Source organism: Hippopotamus amphibius, chromosome 10 (genome assembly GCF_030028045.1).
Source record: "Hippopotamus amphibius kiboko isolate mHipAmp2 chromosome 10, mHipAmp2.hap2, whole genome shotgun sequence".
Taxonomy (NCBI): Eukaryota; Metazoa; Chordata; class Mammalia; order Artiodactyla; family Hippopotamidae; genus Hippopotamus; species Hippopotamus amphibius.
Genome location: NC_080195.1, coordinates 56,567,332 through 56,581,692, shown reverse-complemented (window position 1 = coordinate 56,581,692; position 14,361 = coordinate 56,567,332). Strand labels below are relative to the sequence as shown.

At 35.4% G+C, this 14,361-nt stretch overlaps 1 protein-coding gene across 1 annotated transcript in view; it reads right to left on the bottom strand.

The window, feature by feature from the left end:
- The window catches only part of ZBTB20 (zinc finger and BTB domain containing 20), a 769,337-nt gene extending 755,074 nt beyond the window's left edge, over positions 1 to 14,263 (bottom strand). Inside the window, exon 1 of the mRNA XM_057696835.1 lies at positions 14,214 to 14,263. The gene's annotated coding sequence lies outside the window, so the exon portion shown is untranslated. The remainder of the gene's footprint in view (positions 1 to 14,213) is intronic.
- Between the last annotated feature and the right edge of the window lie 98 nt (positions 14,264 to 14,361).

Sequence of the window (14,361 nt, the reverse complement as noted above, 5' to 3'; positions counted from 1 at the left end):
AACAATCATTCCCCATCTTCCCTTCCTTCAGCACTGACAGCCACTAATCTACTTTGTCACTATAGATTTGCCTATTTTGGACAATGCATATAAATGGAATTATACAATATGTGGCCTTTTGTGTCTGACATCTTTCACTTAGCATAGTGTTTTCATGTTTCATCCATGTTGTAGCATGTATCAGCATGTCATTTCTTTTTGTAGCTGAATAATACTCTATTATATGCATACACCACATTTTTATTTACCCATTCAATAGTTGATGAAGATTTGAGTTTCTTCCACTTTTGACTATAATGAATAATGCTCATAAGAACATTTGTGTATAAGTTTTGTGTGAACATATGCTTTCAATTCTCTTCCACTTGAGAGTGGAATTACTGGCCTCATTTTCTTTTTTTGCTTTTTCGTGTTCACAAGGAGTTTATGCATTGTATCAGTCTTTTCAAAGAACCAGATTTTAGATTGATTTTTTTTATTACAATTTGTTTTCCATTTCATTAATTTCATATTTTAAAAATTTAATTTCCTTTTCTTCTCTCATATTACTGTTTATTCTAATTTCTTAAAGTTACTAGATAATCCTTTATTTTCCATCTTTCTTAATAATGAAGGCATTTAAGGCTATCAACCCTACTCTGACAACCTCTTTACCTGTTTTCAATAGGTTTTTACATAAAACATTCTCCTTTTCATTGTTTTCCAAATGACTTCCTCTTTATCCATGAGTTATCTAGGAGTGTTCTCTTTAATTTCTAAATAATTAATAATTTTTTGTCACCTTTTAGAAAAACTTCTATAATTCTAATTATACTAGCTTATAATGAGAGGATGTGCTTGCAAAATCTCTGCTTTCTAAATTTGTGGGCCAAACACAAAGATGTTTAAAAATATTTAAAGAATATCAGAGTCTACAAATATATTGTTTCTGAGTTACATCATTCCATTTCTATTAGTCATTGTTTGCATGTGTTTAACAGAGCTGTCTAGACTTTTCCAATAGTTTTTACTTTACATACTACTATAAATAAATCTGCTGTATACAGATTTATATGGTTATTTTCTTCATAAACTATGCCTTTTATCATTACAGTGCCTTTTTGATATCAATGCTGTCACTCATGTTGTTCTGTTTTCCTTTTGTTTGCCTTTGCCTGATGTCTTTTATGTCCACAATTTTACAAACAACATTTCTTTATAATTTTGACATAGGTGTTCTTTTTGTAATATAATTTGAGTGGCTTATATTTTTAAATTCAATCTGACATTTGTTTTTTTAATGGGAGAATTTAGTCCATTACATTAAATGTAATAATGTGCTTAATTTCATATCTTCCAGTTACTTACATTTATTTCTTATCTTACATTACTGTATTCTTATTTCCCTTTTCCATATATTTTCGTTTGATCAAGTGGCTCTGCATTCTATTTTCTCCTTGCTGCTATGAAAGTTCTACATGATGTTCTATCGTGCTAACTTTCCCTTTCTCTACTCTAACAGATGTGCATATATATATATATATATATATTTCATCTCTCTCTCTCTCTCAGACAATTTCTCCCCCACTAAGAGGTTCTATCCCCCACCCTTTTTTCCTAAATAAATGACAGCTTTAGGATACATTCACTTTCCTCCTCTTCTTTCCTCCTTTCCTCTTATCTCCCATAACTCATTTTCCTTCTTTTTTACATTCCTCCTATCCACTCCCTCCATCAACTGTTTTGATAAGATAGTTTAGTACATTAAAAAATTTTCTTTACATAAATATGATCCTTTTATATCAGAAGCCTGAAATTGTCTATTTTACTACACATTTACTAGCCATCTATCTTTATCTCTTAAATGAAATTATACACACAACACACACTCACATACACACAAATACACACAATTATATATAAATTCTCATTATTCACCACTATTTCCTTCCCTTTTCATCTTGAAATCTTTGTCCTGGTTCATTTCTTGTTTGCTTATAGTCTATTCTCAGGCATTTTCTCCAACAGGGAATAATAGCTATATGTTCTGAGTCCTTGGTTTTCCCTAAATGTATTTCTTTCACCTTGACTAGCAAATGACAACCTTCTGGGTGTTGAGATTCTTGGACTGCAGTCATTCTCCTTTTGTAATCTGTAGATGTCATTCCACTATCTTCTTGCTTTCTGTGTTACAGACATGAAGTTCTATGATACTTTGATATTTTTCCCCTTTAAAGGAGAAACCTGTTCTTTCACTTGGATGTTTCAATTTATTTTTAGAGTTCAGAACTTAAGTGTATCTTTTCTTTCAATCAAGACCATAAATCAATAAACCCTTTCAATCCACAGACTCCGGTTCTTACACTCAATTTTATTCTATTATTTAATTATTTCTCTCCTGTTCTTATTTCTCCCTCTATAATTTCTATTATTCACATTTTGATTCCTAAACTATCCTCCAAGACTCAACCCTTTTATTCAAGATTTTCATCATGTTTTATTTGTGCTATGTACTTAGATATATTTCTTGCACTTGGTCTTTCAGTTCACTGAGTCATGTTTCAACACTGACCATGTTCTCCTCTGATTTTTCCACTGAGTTGCTCAATTGAGATATTTGTCTTAGTATCTGAAATTCTTTTTTGTTCTGTATTTGAATTTCCTTAAGTGCTCTTAATATATTTCAAAATTCAGGTTTCATTTATTTTTGCCAATAGTACTAGTTGCTTGGAGTATGTACTCTAATTTTCTTGGCTGATCTTCTTCTCTCCCTCACTACTGGGTCCCTTTTGATGGATTGTTATTTTCCATTGATAACTCACTGAAGCTCTGATCTGGTTGTTGGACTATCCTAAATGGCAGAAGTATAACACTTGGAGAAAGGGAATGTAGACAGTCTATCAATTGCCTGCCAAGTCAAGAGGAGGTAGATCACTGCTGCCCTATCTCTGAATTTCTTTTTAGCCTCAGGGACAGAGAAAATGGCCAGCACATTCAGCTACTATGACTTTTTAGCTAGTTGGGGAGACCTGGATACATAAAATAGGCAAATATTAACCTTCTCCCATAGTGGTTCACAGACCTCTGAAGCCCAAGCTCTTCTTTACAATGTCTAATACTTTCTGATCTTTATCCCTGAACTTCAGTACTGTTCTCTAGTTGCTTGCCCAATTGAAGGTAAAAACGTTTTCAAAGTAGTGTTTCTCTGCCCAAAGTGGCATGGCAATTGTTCACAGATCTCAGTAGAGATCTGATTCAGAAAGACAGTCAGGATTTGGAAGTGAAGGGGAAGATGGCCATACATAGGTCACCTTGTTTTCAGAATCCTTAATTTTAAAAATATTGGGGGGGGGGGTGTATGTGTCTGGGGTTGTCTGGGACTTCATTATAATTATTCCCAAGGACCAATACTTTCCTCAGAAAGCATATTCTTAAATATATAAAAACAACAATATGCTCTCTTTATGTTCTTAGATACAAATTCCAAAATACACTACAGCTATTAATCACTTGAAGTACGCTTTAATGCAACCCCGGTTTTAATTATTCTAGGACATAATTATCTTTTGTTTTAGAAACAACTTCAAATCAATTTGCTGTAGTTACAGTTAGCAGAAAGACAAACTATGACTTTGGCCAATCATGTTAAGTTTCCCACTCTCTAACAAGTAAGTCTTATAAATATGAAAAAGCATGTCAGCTGTTACATGCGAATTAAACATGCATCCTACACAGTGGTTTACATGACATTGCCCTCCATATTGCTCATAGCCCAATTACCTTTTTTGCTTTCTAGAAGAGCTAAGGATAAAATATCAATAACATTAAAGTGTTTCATTGGACTACACTTCTAAACAACTTAGATAATAAGGTAAAATAATCTAAAGCTCTGTTTTTTAATTGTGTGAAATTTTATGAACTTATTTTTTTAAGAATTAGGAAGCTCATATAAAATGTTCAAACTCTCATTACAATCTATTAAGTACAAGAAAAAGTACTCCGGACTGTCTGTCCTACTCTCCAGATAGGAATCACATAGGATATGAAATTTGGATTTCATCCTCGAATCACTAGGTAATGTAATTCTGTGTACTCTATTCAATACAATATCCTGAATTGATTGTAGTAGATTTCCTTTACCATTGATGGGCGATATCTGATATATTTCTTTTCTGAATCATGGTAAATATAATTTTTTATTGGAACTTCTGCCATGACAGAATTTCATTAAGTATCTGAAAGGATAAAAGATCATGAGCATGTGTAAAAATGTTTGGGTCTTAGAAAAGTATAGAGAAACCCTGTAATAGGTAATAACAATTGTAACTGATAAATTTGAATCAGTCAAAAGAAAATAAGGAATGAATAGCCTGGTAAGCAAGGTTCAAAGTCATCTTTGTAGGACAGCTACAAAAGAGTGTAATCAACATTGAATCCTCCAGTGTGCCAGGTTGTGCTAAGCACTAGACTTTAAAGATTAATACACTATGGCAGTGCCCTTAAGGACCCACAGTTCAGTGTAGTATAATTCTGAATGCTATCTTTCCTGGGTGATGAGTGTCAAAGAATGGTTGCACTCATTTTTGTGTAATAAAATTCATCATTACACAAATAATAGAAACAGAGGTATGCATAACACAAAGTTACAGAAAAACAGTAACCATTTATTTTTGGCTTTTATACACTCTTCCAATTCACTTTATAACAACTGTTGAGACTGTTATGTGAAATACCTGAATCAGAAAGATCTGGAATCCTGTTCATTTTTCAGCTCACATCACCCCTTCAACCTAATACTGCCTTGTTCTCAACCCTTTGCTAGAACAAGAAAGATTGTTGAGAGGATGAGTTTTCAGAGTTATTTCTCTAAGGGTCAGATATATAAAGGGAAGGTAAGATGCAAATAACAGAGCTGTTAAAATGACTAGATACCACAAGATGTCAAAAGAACGAGAACAAAAGACTACCAATGACAATAAACCTGAAGGGAAAGGTGTCATGTACAAACTGAATGTTGATTATTTTTCTAACTTCACAGTACATTGTATTAGTGATGTATCCATTTGAAACATACAAAATGATTATTGTAATATATTTCCTAATGCACTAGAAATAAGAGTCTGAAGAAAATATCAGAGATATTGTAATAGGGAAAACTGAAGACGCATAAGTGATAGTAGAGCTCTTCCATTATTCTTTGACTCCATTCAGACAATCCAACTCCTCTCTGCCTCTATAGCTCAACAATGAATATTATCTCTTAAAAACTTTTGAAGTTTCCAGTACCTTGTAGAAAAAGGGTATGAGTATGTATACATGGCATACATAACTGTATTTGGTTTGATATCATTAAAATTCTTTGAAATAACAAAAATTCACTTTAAAAGTTTATATAATTCCCTTTTCATTAACTCATGCTGGCAATCATAAATATAATTCAAACTCACGCACACTGACTTTACCTGAGCTGATCATGTGATCCTGTTACTCTGATAGAAATGCATTTGTCCTATCAAAAAAATTGAATCTTTCTTTCTGTATAGCGACAAATGAAGGAAAAGTTACAGTTGCATAAGAGAAGTCTATACTCTATTCCACCTTAAGTCTGGTAGAGCCTGGCTCTATGAATGTGGGAAGAGAACATATTAAAAGCAAAATTACAAAATGAAATGAAATAAAATTAAGGTATAGTTTGTTTTACCCATTAAATCCTCAGAAAAGCTAACAGGTGTTTTCTTACATCTGAAAACTAGAAGGCAGACAATAACTTACACTTGTACTATAAATGCTCCCCAGACACGATGATTTCAGAATTGAATGGTACACAGTAGGTACTCTATAAATGACAGCTATCCACACAGATTTTTGTGCTAAATTGCATTTCTTTGTAATGCATCTAAACTTACTGCCTAATTCTAGGTTAGTACTGATGATCATGTTTTTTGTGCTAAAACCATAGCAGTCTTTGTATCCCAAACTCTAGGTGGCCCCTATTTAAGCCAGCTGTTGGTTCTGAAACAAATGTAAGGGTGCAAACAACAAACAATAAACGTTAGGGCCTTCCAAAGTCAGTAGGATTTACCAAAGTTTTGAATATATTCTGTTTCTGTTCTGCCTCACTCTTCTTTCCTGTATGATCCCAATTCTTGGTTACTTAACCTGTTAGATTTAGGTCTCCTTTTTGACCTCTACCTTCCCAGTACTCCCAGTATGTAATGCTTCCTTTGACCTACTCCTATTCATGATTTCCTCCATCTGCTTTAACATCTGTTACCCAGCTCCACTGTTGTCCATCCAACCAAATCAGGCAGCAACTACCCAGCCCATCTACTGTTAAAACCTTTGGATTCTCTGGAACTTTCCCCCAATCCACTATGCCCTTCTTGAAATAAAATTACAAGTACTAATCAGGGCAAACACTGAAAACGGTCCCAGAAGACAGGTATGATGAGGTGATGATTAAGAGCTTAGGTTTTCTAGAGTTGGACTTGAATTTGAATTCCCAGCTGTAATACACCAGCTGTGTGACTTTGAACAAGTTACTTAACCTTTCTGAGCCTTAGCTTATCTTTAAAAATGACATAATAAAAGTGCCTGTCTCATTGGATTATGGAATTAACTGAAAAGAATGCAATAAAGCCATTGCCTGGTACAGAGTCAGTGCTCATAAATTTTAGCTACTGTTGTTTAGTACAAGAACAGAATGTATTTTCTTTTCTTTTCACTATCCTTACAACCAATAATTTTGCTAGTCTTTTTGGTACCAATGCCTTTAGAAAAGGGTCTACATTAATTCCTCAGTTCATGTGCTGGGTTTCAGTTAACTTATAATCTAAAATCAGCTTCCCTTCTAAACATCTCTTAGAATTTTTTTTTCCCTTTATTTGCATGCACTGAAGTACTCATACCACCTTTTCTACCCTATGGTTGATCTAAAGCTTTTCTTGCCATTTCACCCAAATAGCTTAGCATTAACTAATACATTGTCAAGTTTCTTATATATTCTGTCTATGAGGTAATTTATAAAAAATGTTACAAACAGTATCAAGAACATACAGTGCAATGGATAGGTATAGAGAAGGGGAGGAACCAAGTATTATATAGCTTTCTCCAGATAGCTGTTTCCATTTGTGGATAGGTAAAGGGCTTGATGGTTTTGAGCCTCTCACTACTATTCATACTAGCAAAAGGAATGTGAGTCAATTAAAAAGAAACAGAGGAGAATTCTAAATGAAAACTCTGAAGTCATCATTAAGTAAATACCTACAAGTAGTACACACAAATTGAGTGCAGTTTGTTTCAGATTCTTCCCACTATTCATCAAAATAGAGTCAACTTTCTTTATCTATCTTATCATTCCTCCTGTGTAAATCTATCCCTGGATGGGTATAATGTAGAATCAAAAATCAAATGCAGCAGTTAAAAATCACCAATTTTATAAGATCTATATGGAGATGGCTCCTGATTACTCAAAGTATATTTATTTTTTGCTTTAAAAAGGCACAAAAACCAAGTTTACCTTTTTTCTTCGAATATACCTATCCATATATTTTATAGAATTAGAAAACAACTGAGTTAATTCATTCTGTTATTACCTGCTTTTTCCAGTTAAGCAACTTTATGCAGAGTGAGACACAAAGAATCATGTTTAAAAATTCTATTACCAATATATCCACATGAATGAAGGTGAGCTGGTAAAAATTTATATAAACTAATAGTCTTATAGTTATCAACTATAAAATATTATCAGTACTTAATATTGCGGCCGTTATGCTTGTACTACTATGCTATGTTTGAAAGCAAGCTTTATTAAAATAAAACTTTTATCCAGGACTGAAAGTAAAAAGCAAAGTCAAATATTTTACATATATTCTTTCCTGATGCCCCCTGCATATCACATCCACTCACATTATCTGAAGCTAAAATAAAGATTCAAGTATCAAAAGAAACATACTCATATTATTAGAGCTAAAAGGGATCCTGAAGATGAAGGAAGCTAATGCAGAGATCCAAACAGATGATGTGACATGCTTAAGATCATACAACTAGTTAGTTGCAGCACTACACCTAGAATAATATTTCCAAACTCTACACCTGAAATTTTTGACAATGTGCAATAAAATGAAAGCGTTAAATCTAATATGTGAGGGATTGGCCAATAAGTTAGATGTTGTCCCCTCAAGTTAAAAACCATTGGATTTAATGACTTCTACTTACTGGATTTTATGTTCCTAGGAAAATAAGTTTAAAATAACATAAAATTGTAAAAACTGACTAGAAGTAATAACAGCTACAAAAACAAAATTTATGCTCTTTCTTAAATCAAAACTATGTAAAAGGGTAGTTTTTTTAATGCCTAAAGGAAGACAGAGATTTATTGGTTGTGTGTACATGTATGGTAGCGGTGGGGTTTGCTTTGTTTTGTACTATTTTGTTTTGTAAATTGTTAGCGGTTCCTTTTGTGATGGTAATTTGTGTCCCAGAAACGGTGGTACAAAGAAAATGAATTTCTGATCATTTATAAAGCATATAATATATAAATAAATAAGCCTCTGGAAAGTTACTAATGACAGTCAGTAAGAAAATGGTTGCCAATAATTTCAAAACTAAAACTCTGAGTCTTTTTAATATTGTTTGAATTTAAAATAAAGAACATTTAAAAAAAAAAGTCAAAAGTAATTGAAGAGAGATTAAATCAGTACACTTAATTCTCTAAACTGTGTGTATGTTTTTCCTGAAGTGCATATTCATGAGCTGACAGTAGAGACAAGCTGGCTGCTTTGTTTGACTATAGTTCTGTTTACCTCATACTGTCAAGAATGGATTTTGACACTCACAGTATTAATATTGCTATTTTTATTGATATAATTAGCACTGCTATAAATAATTCCTCGGCCTGCCATATCTAGATATATCATTAAAATCAACAATATTATGGCTTCTTTTTCTTATATGATGCGTTAGAAACAGTCTGCTGGCCCAAAGAACCATGGTGACTTCATGATGTGGAAGTTACCAGAAAAAAAAAGTTGTCCTGTCAATAGGGACTACTGTTTTGTGTATGACTTCACTAAACAAACTAGTTTATATTTGTTTGAAACTAAAGTTTCTCACCGATCTGCTGTTTCAATTTCACATCACACCATATTGTACCTAAAACTGGCAATCTGGATTCCTGTTGCTACTTCCCCCCACCCCCCACAAATAGCTCAGGAATGGGTTTGAAATATGAGGCTTGAATATATAAAGCAAAAGAATTAAGACATCTAAAATTGAGAATGGGTGGATGAAAATACGTGTGCTTGAAGTCACTTATATAACTGTTAATGGGTGACCCACTTGTGACTTTTTGATCATTACATGAAAGCAAAATCAAAACATATTTTATCTTGCCTCTAGATCACATCAGCTGCGACAGTAACCTTATCTAGACCTTGAATAGTTTGTTCATAAAACAAAGTGGGGTGACTGACCCAGTGCATATTCAACACAGAATATGAAGGCCAAAACAAAATGACAATACAATTCAAAACAAGTTTGTGGAAATTTTAGGCTAGTGTATTAAACCTTTCTTTGTCTCTATCACTTGACAGATGGTTAGCCTTCACACTGCCTAGTATCTCTGGCAAAGAAATGACTGTGTCTAGCCAATAACACCCCAAATTTTGACTTAAAATGCACTGTACACATACTTACACTTACCTTAAAAATATGAATATTAATATAATTAGTCATTATTTTATTACTATAGAAATTTGACAGGTGTCAAGATTTTACCTTTTACTCTATGAATACCTCTTTCTGAAACTCTCAGCTATCTTATTATGTGGATCCAGGGTTCTAACGACTCTTCACTTTAGATTTCATTCATTTTATATGCTGCTTAGTAATCATGCTTTAAAAGACTTCCAAAAATAAATTTTAATCCAAAATTATTACAAAATTTACAAAGATTTAATTAGCTTGTTGTTCAGAGCAAAGTTTTGATAAATAACAAAGTATGTTAAACAAAATCACCTGAGAACTTTGAATGCCTTCCACGCCAAGGAACACAAGGCAGGACTGGAATTATTTATCCAGTACTGAAATATGTCTTTATTCAAAAACTGATCATATATATATACTTACATGCACATAAAGACACATTGATCAACCACTCTTATTAGAATTAGGAAAAGTTCTTAATTTTTAACATTCTATTAACCATTCTTCCACTTTGCTTTTTAAAAAAGATTTCAGCTAAAACAATATATTTTATTAGTCATAGTCTCTGCTTTTTGCCCTCAATCTTCCTATTTATAGGAATCTCAAAGTTCTCTAAAGTGCATTAATACGTACCCTTTCTGGAAGAGTTGATTATGCTACAAATTAGCATAGAGATCTAGTGTAGGTATAGAAATTCAGACCCTTCACAGTGAGGGATGGGAGGACTAGAGGTAGGAGGATTGAGTGTTAAAAAAAAAACAAAATCATCCTACTTAAGAACTGAACTTGTATTTGACTAACAAAATAAAACTCACGGTGACAGAGAAAAATAAAATCAGAACTTGTTATTTGAGAACTATGAACTAGGTTTTGGAAAGGTGAGACACCCACTACATAAAGCAACAAACTCAGCAATAAATCATATACTTCCTTAACCAGGCACCAAGTTTCCTTCAGCTAGAAACCTAGGAGTTTTACACCTACAGACTAAATGATTAAAGTAATACTAAAATATTCTGTAATGTTCCTCTTGCATTACAAATGGTCTATTAAATCAGAGAAGTGCCAATCAAATGCTTTTGTAGTTTGAAAGAAAGGTTTAAATAACAAAGCATTTTTTGCAGGTCTCTTTTTCCCTCTTTAAAGTCACCTATAAATTAACTACAACAAATTTTCATCTTCTCTTGATAAAATCACAACTGAAAAAGATTCAGGCACTTGATTTTTCAGACATATTCTTAAAACAAATTCTAACTAAAAAAATTAAGATATTCTAGTTTACCACAATTTGCTAACAAGACAAAAGCTCCATAGGAATTTTACAGTAAATTCCAAGACACAGATTTTTTTAATATAAAAAACATTTTATTTATTTCAATGGCAAGCTTAAAATTATGAAAAAATAAAACCCCTATCTGTTAAAAAGACCTACTGAAAAGTATGGAGAATGTTTCGTGACAATAACAAAGGGTACAAATAAGAAAGTAAACTCTTCTTATCATTGACAATTGATAAAACCTCCCTGTGCCTTGAACTTTCATAGAATTTTTCAAATCATATTCCCCCAAATGAGAAAGCTAGGTTTTAAAGTTTCATCCAAAAATACCTTCTTCCAGCAATCTGAAGTACACAAAGTGTATGTGACATTAGAATGTAAACTCCACACGGGCAGGTAATTTTATCTCATTTACTGTTACATCCCAAGTATCTAGAACAGTGTCTAGAACAATTTGATGAATTTAAATATCCATTTGAGAAAAATCATTATTTCAGAGAATAAATCAGAGCCCATCAAGTTCCACTTCTGTATTCCAAATGTTTTGAAGAATCTCTTCTTACCACTTATTCTAAAATATATGGAATAATTTATAGTTCATTTATAAATTTTAGATCAGTTATAGGAACTAAGTTGTGTCTTTTATTATTCTTCTAAAATGACCTAATTTTTTCTAGGAATTCCAATTTGGTTGGAAAGTCTTCTGAAGACTGACTACTGAGATAAAATTAATTTAAATGGCTTTTTCCTTGGATTTTAGTCCTATATCAAGTAGTCAAAGTTGTATTAATTTCACAGCAAGAACAGTTGATATTTATGGGTCTCAAAAACTTTCTGACCTAAGCACTTAGGACACTGGCATCCCATCAACTAGTAGTTCTGAACAATACCCCTCCTCCCCCCCCCCCACACACACACCAAAATTATAACCCTCACACGTAAGTTGTTTTTTCCTCTAGTATTCCATTTAAACTCATATTGTCTTTCAATAGCTAGTTGCTAATATCTAGTGTACACATTAACTATACCTGTATTTTCTTGGTATAGTAGTAATTTTAAAATACTGGCATCTTAAATGAACTAAACAGGTAAGCATAAAGAGTTCTTCCTAAAAATGGATAAGATTTGACAATTTTTAGTCAAACTTTTTTCTTTAGTCTGTTAAAATTGGGACCTCACCATGAAAGGGCGTATTGCTTTGGAGGCTGGTAGCCAGTTAACTTGTCACCTGATCTTCACATGCAAAAGGCCTTTATTCCACTGGTCTGTGAGATCTGAAATCACAAAACCAAAAATACCCAACTGCTGGACTCACTGAGCAGAAAATTATATTTCTAGAAAACTCACTTTTTGTTCTTTTCCTAACCTGTTGCAGCACGAGGTTGATTCTCAAGCCTAAAGCCCTCCAAAATTAAACTCAATGGAACTCACACCCTCAACCTTAAGAATTAAACCTTGAGCCCTAAACAATGAGTAACATAAGCAATTCTTCAAGGACAATTCCAAAATTTCTCCTGAGAGAAGACTACTTCCAAGAGGGCACAGTGAATGGTATTACCACACACTATATGTGCATCAACTTTGATACATTCTCATTAAGAATGACAAAGAGCAAACAAGGGCATTTTTTTTAAAAAAATGTAAATTGTTCTTGTTCTTTTCCTAGAAATATAGAAATGCAGAATGTAGTCAAAATTGAACTGGTCAAATTTATACTTGGTGTGGTGGGGTGGAAGGGTGTATTTTAACTATTTCCAAGTGATAGCAAAGGGTACGTGGGATTAGGAGCAAGAGGTAAAGTCAACCACTTATGAATTTGTTGATGATGACTGAGTATTTAATGTGTAAAGCTAGAGAATTTATTTACAAAATGGTCCTTATAATTCATGTTTTAAAACTTTTAATAGCAACAAGTTAAGAACAGTAACTAGAACAGAGTTTGCTTGAAAACACTGGGGGAATGAGTGGTCTCTGTTAATTTTCTTAGCTGAAATTTACAGATGACCACGCGGTGACAAAACTCCACCTGAGCAACGTTTTGGTATTTTTAATGGAAAGAAGCAGTTAAGATGATTTTCTCACGTCTAGATTAATTTCATTTAGCTTAGGCCACTGCTGGTTCTGAGGACAGTACTTAACCCACTGGCTGCTTCCATATTACTTCGTTTCTTTCAGATTTTTATTGGAGAACTGTCAACCTGCAGCTGACCCCATTCAATCGGGCTGTGTTCAGAGATCAGCGGATTACCGCGCTAGGTAGCGTAGCTGTACGCCATATTGTGTTTCTCGCCAATGTTTATAGTTTGTGTGTGTGCCTAGCATATGTTTCTGCAAGTGTGTTTATCAATAGAACTTTTAGAAAATCCCTGCCTCCTGCCTCTTCAGCATCCTTAAAAAGGATAACAGCTTCAGGAGGGGCGGGGCGTGGGGCGGGTGGTGGGAGAAGACCAGAAAGCCACACGGACAGGAGCGCATTAAACAATGTAAAAGACAGTGCATTTCTTTTAAACTTGCAAAAGCTTCCATCCGTTTTCTCTCAGCTACGGAGAAGCATCAACATTTTTTTAATGTTTCCAAAGGGGCCCAAAGGAGGAGAGAAAGAAGGAAAGGTGTGTCTTCCCTTCCCAAGTCCCCTTCTCTACAGTCGTAGCAGCGAAGCAGGCGGCGGCCGGGAGCTCCGGCGTCCGGAGGGGCGTCCAGCGGCTCTGGGGCCAGGACCCCTCCCGCCCCCCGGTTCTCTGAAGACTCTCCAGAGACCGCCAGAGCCACGGCAAGCGGGGGAGGGCGAGGAGGGAAGGGGCGGAAGACAAGCGGGCGCCTCTAGCAGCTCCTGAGCCCCGGCTAGTCCCCCTCAGCTCCTCTTCTTGGGTAGCAGCAGCTCCAGACGCGGGGAGTAGAGAGAAGAAGGCAGAAGACACGTTTCCAGCTGCGGGACGCCCCGCCCGCTCCTGGGACCCCGGCCCCTTCCGCGCTCCCTCCCTCAGCGCCGGGTCGGGTGAGGCCGCCGCCGGGTGCGAGGAGGGGCGCCCGGCTGAGGGGGGCGCGAGGGGGGGCGCCCGGGGGAGGGGGCGCGCACTCGGCCGGCCAACGGCCCGCCGGCTCGCCGCTCTAACTCGCTCCCCCAACCCCACCCCGCGCCCCTCCTTTCCCGTCCCGCCGCCCCCCACTCCAAGCGCCTCGCAGACGCCCTGTCCCCCAAGGCACGCACACACCCCTCCCTCCCGCCCCACAACAAATTAGTTTTTGGCGTTACCTCCTCGCGCTCTTTAATCTTCTTTCCTCAACTCCTAAACTTCCCCCCGCCCCTACTTCTTCGGCAGAAGGCCCACATTGGGCGCCTCACGCCGCGAACCCTCTATCTTTCCCTACTATTGGGTTGCTCTCACGCCACTCTTGGCTCA